The sequence below is a fragment of the Sinocyclocheilus anshuiensis genome, unplaced genomic scaffold (genome assembly GCF_001515605.1).
Source record: "Sinocyclocheilus anshuiensis isolate Anshui unplaced genomic scaffold, SAMN03320099.WGS_v1.1 scaffold1371, whole genome shotgun sequence".
In the NCBI taxonomy this organism is placed as follows: domain Eukaryota; kingdom Metazoa; phylum Chordata; class Actinopteri; order Cypriniformes; family Cyprinidae; genus Sinocyclocheilus; species Sinocyclocheilus anshuiensis.
Window position 1 is genome coordinate 278676 of NW_015539833.1, and position 5308 is coordinate 283983.

The 5308-nt window shown below is 36.4% G+C and overlaps 1 protein-coding gene across 1 annotated transcript in view; it reads right to left on the minus strand.

The window, feature by feature from the left end:
* The window catches only part of mast1a (microtubule associated serine/threonine kinase 1a), a 72901-nt gene that overhangs the window by 56929 nt on the left and 10664 nt on the right, over window positions 1-5308 (minus strand). The window lies entirely within an intron of this gene.

Here is a 5308-nt window from a genome sequence, read left to right on the forward strand (position 1 = left end):
GAGAGACAGAGAGAGAGAGAGAGAGAGAGAGAGAGAGAGAGAGAGAGAGAGAGAGAGAGAGAGGTGGCTCTCAAGGGTAATGTGCCAAGCCAGGAAGTAAAGACAGCGAGAGTGAGAGTGTGTGAGAGAGAGAGGGAGGACTCATAGGAGGACTGTCAGCATGTGTGTGTGGCCATTAAAAGCCTATCAGAGCTCAGGACTGCTAATGGAAATCTGAATGACACATGGGAGGGATAAAAAGAAAGAGAGGAAAGGATTATGTTGATCTTGTTCATAAAATATACCACAGGTTATTTGGACCCTTAAACGTGGATGCTCAAATCGAACTGGTCCACTTTATTGTTGCACAAGATATTTTTAGCCTTTTACTTATATTAAATATATCTTAATATGTATGTATCTGCACTGAAGTGTCTTAAATAATAATACATATAATAATGATATTAGTACAATTTAAAAGTGTTTTCTATTTGAATGTATTGTAAAATGTAATTTATTTCTGTGATGCAAAGCTGAATTTTCAGCATCATAGCTCACCAATGCCCACATGTGCCTCAAGGATCATGCTAACGTCATTGGCCCCATCGCCAATGGAGAGAGTGATTGGGGAACCTTTGGAGTTCTTCACCATCTTCACTATCTAAATTGGATAAAAGAGAATTTTAGCCAACTAACTGATAAAGTATAAGTGCATGTTCATGATCCTTCAGAAATCATTCTGATATGCTGATTTGCTGCTCTATTATTAATTTTATTATTATCTTAATATTTATGTATCTGCACCGAAATGTCTTAAATAGTTCTTTTTTTCACAAAACCGACATTTTGACCAAACATAGTAAATATAGTAAAATCAAGTAGTGAATATAGTAAAAATCCAATTAAACATAAGGACATGGTTTTAAAATATATGTAAAAAAATATGAATACATACATTTTTAATAACAAAAATATATATAAAATATGTATTTTTCAAAAATAATCAGTATAATAATACATAAAAATATATAATGGAAATCTTAATTTAGATTTTTGAAAAATAATGCCAAATTAATCACTGAATATGAGTTTTTATTAAACTCACTGAGACAGTCTAAATTGTCTTAATAATAATAAAAAAGTAATAATGATGATGATAATGATATTTTTTTCAGATAACACATAATTTTGAACAAAAGTGAACTTAATACAAGAACACAGTAAAAATCCATTTAAAGATAATCAAGGCATCTTCTGCATAATTTTGAACACAAGGAAAAAATATATTTAAAAATATGAATAAATTAATTTGTTATAATAAAAATATAAAGTATAAATATAAAGTCCTGCGCCAATTTATATAGCAACACAGGTGTGTTGATTCAGTTCATGTGCTCAAAATACAAGAAGGAATCTTCATAATGGTGTGCAGATTCCTTATTTTATTTTAATAATAAAAATGATAATATATTTAACATATTAATTTTAAAATATATTAAGAAAAGATTAAATAATTAGAATAACAATAAATAATAATTAATGGGAATCTGTATTTATATTTTTCAGTTAAACATTTTAATACAAGAAAAATTCCACAAAAAGATAAAAATGTATGGACATTTTTTGTAAGATAATGCAAAATGAATCAGAGTTTTGAAAGAATTCACAGAAATAGTGTGAATTGATTCAAGCAGATGAATGTAATTTTCTAATCTGAATGTAATTTTCACTACTAGGTTCTAATCAGACACATGGGAAGGGTCAAAAGAAGAGAGAAGCACATTATATTAATGGTTTCATATCATACCACAAGGTTTTGGGGCATTTATACTTGGATGCTTGCATCCGATTGGCCGATTTCATTGCGATGTGGCTACAGAGCCCCACCCATCTCTCTCTGTATGCCAGGGTATATAAGAACTGACATCATCTCTGTGCCCTAGATAGCTCACAACAATAAACCTCGTCTGAACCTTCGAATCGCGTCATGTCACAGTCGGGAGGGTCTGTTGGGACTGGGAGGGCCGCCGTCTCCCAAAGCACAAAGACTCAGAAACACATTAAAAGCTGCTCATTTCAATAATAAATGATCTGGATGGTGGAAAGAGAGATGAAATATAGATGAGAGAGAGAGATGCAGATGAGCTTTTAGGAGTTACTGGGTCAAATTCATAGAAGGGAAAATATGACCTGGAATAATGGATGGAGGGAGGACGTGTGTGACCTGCCCAGTCTCACAATGGAAACATCACACTAGTAGGGCTGGATAATATGGCTTCAAAAAAATTAATTTTAATCAAATTGCCAAAGCACATTATAAATGGTATTAAAGTAATAAAATATACAAGTAATATATACAGTATATATGGTAGTAATTATATAAATATCAAATATAATACATGTATAATATGTATACAAAATATATATGTAATCAGTTTACAAAAATTAAGCACTTGTAATTAGATTATATTACATTTTAAAATACTAATAATCAGACTACAGTTACTTTTTTATTGATTACATTATAACATATTATTTACACAATAGCAATAAATTATTCATAATACATGCACTTCATGATGTTAATAACAACAAATGTAATGTATTTTCTTTCTCTTTGTATTCTTATATCAGCATGGTACAAGATTATTCTATCAATGTGACAAACAAGTTAGGTCAAAAGTAATCTAAAAGTAATCAAAAAGTAGTCTGATTATTTAACCTAAAATATGCAATGGATTATGTTACAATAGCTTCAATGTTTGTCATGTAATTTGGAATCAGTAAATATACAGTAAACAGTTAAACTTAATTTAAAATATAATAACACATTTTAATATATATATATATATATATATATATATAGTAATATTAGAAAATGGTGCACAGAAACATAGCAATTCATTCAAATCACTTACAACTTTCATACTTAAAATTCTCAAAATAAACTGACAATTTCATGAAAAATACCATCAAAAACATCCAAAGATAACAAAGACAGCTAAATACATTGCTAGAGTGGCTGTGTAGTTTTGTGGATGTAAGACGTTCTGAAAGTCATGGCGGTCCAGACAGCAGTGAGTCTGTATCCTGATTATAGCTGGCGCGGTTCAGCAGTCCTGGAAATGTCATATTGATTGTCTGCTGATTAATCTACTGTATCAGCCCAATTAAACAGCGTGACCCGTACTGAGCACAAAAGACCCATCCGTTATTAGCTGCCATAAGAAACGACAAAAACCTTCCACATTTCCTTGTCTCTTCACAAGCCTCCCAAGAGAGCTCTATTTACACACACACACACACACACACACACATTTGAGCACCTGTATTGTGTGTGTCAGTCAGTGGAGAGGCTCTTTATGGCAGGTATGTGAATGCTAATTGTGGTGGCACGGTCCACAATAGAGCCCATTACAAACAACAAGCCATTCTGGTCTGATCAGCATACAAAAAGCCAAAACTCTCACAGGAGCTAACGAAGCCCACACACTTGCACACCCTGTGACACTAAATGTGTGAAACGGCGGTGTTGTGGTGCTATATATAGGCAATAAACAGGCAGAAGATCACACACACAAGTGTTCAGTATAGACAGGCATAGAGACGCGAAGTAAACACATCCAGGGAGTCTCTCACACCAGAGAAGGGTTCAGCACCAAGGCCAGCGTTTCATTCATTATCTGTACAGCTCAAACTCTACAGTACTGGCTCTCAACTGGTTTTGCTTCAGGACAGGATTTCACACTGGACAGCAACACAGTGCTAAAATTGCATATTGTTTAAAAGTTAACAAAAATGTCCTTCAGATAAACTATTAAAGTGATTAACTCAAGGTGTCATGTTCTTTGAAGCCAATAATTTACTGCGCAAAACACACTCTGGTTGGCAAAAACATGGACATTCATGTGCAAGTATCTAATTTAGACTGTGTTGTATTTCCTTACACAGTTTATGGCTTATGCTGATGTTGGCATCTATGATGTTATGCCAAAATATCATAGATTGACTGAATGTACAGCCTTTGAAGTCAACATTAAAAGATATGAGAAGTGTTTTCTCCTCTCTTTTAAAAGTTGATAAGACTATTCATGTTGCTACCCTAACTATGCACATTTGTATGGATGGCTGCATTTCATTATTTGCATGTAGCATTTTAGCCCTGCGGTCTGTGAAACTTGGCAGGGCTGCACTAGTGTATTGCTGCGCACCTGCATCACTGCACTAGTGTATCACTGCATCCCTGTATCGGTGCACTAGTGTATCACTGCATCACTGCACTAGTGTTATCACTGCATCCCTGTATCGCTGCACTAGTGTATCACTGCATCCCTGCACTAGTGTATCACTGCATCCCTGTATCGCTGCACTAGTGTATCACTGCATCCCTGTATCGCTGCACTAGTGTACCACTGCATCGCTGCACTAGTGTATCACTGCATCCCTGCATCCCTGCACAAGTGTATCACTGCATCCCTGTATCGCTGCACTAGTGTATCACTGCATCCCTGCATCTCTGCACAAGTGTATCACTGCATCCCTGTATCGCTGCACTAGTGTATCACTGCATCCCTGTATCGCTGCACTACTGCACCGCTGCACTAGTGTATCACTGCATCACTGCATTAGTGTATCACTGCACCGCTGCACTAGTGTATCACTGCATCACTGCATTAGTGTATCACTGCACCGCTGCACTAGTGTATCACTGCATCACTGCATTAGTGTATCACTGCACCGCTGCACTAGTGTATCACTGCATCACTGCATTAGTGTATCACTGCACCGCTGCACTAGTGTATCACTGCATCACTGCATTAGTGTATCACTGCACCGCTGCACTAGTGTATCACTGCATCACTGCATTAGTGTATCACTGCACCGCTGCACTAGTGTATCACTGCATCCCTGCATCACTGCACTAGTGTATCACTGCATCCCTGTATCGCTGCACTACTGTATCACTGCATCGCTGCACTAGTGTATCACTGCATCACTGCACTAGTGTATCACTGCATCCCTGTATCGCTGCACTAGTGTATCACTGCATCCCTGTATCGCTGCACTAGTGTATCACTGCATCTCTGCATCACTGCACTAGTGTATCACTGCATCCCTGCATGAGTGTATCACTGTATCTTGCATCACTACACTAGGGCATCATTGTATTCCTGCATGGCTGCAATAATGTATCGCTGTGCCCATGCATCACTGCACTAGTGTATCATTGTATCCTGCATCACTGCACTAGTGTATCACTGTGTCCCTGCATCATTGTACTATTGTATCACTGACCTTGCATTACTGCACTAGTGTATAGCTGCATTCC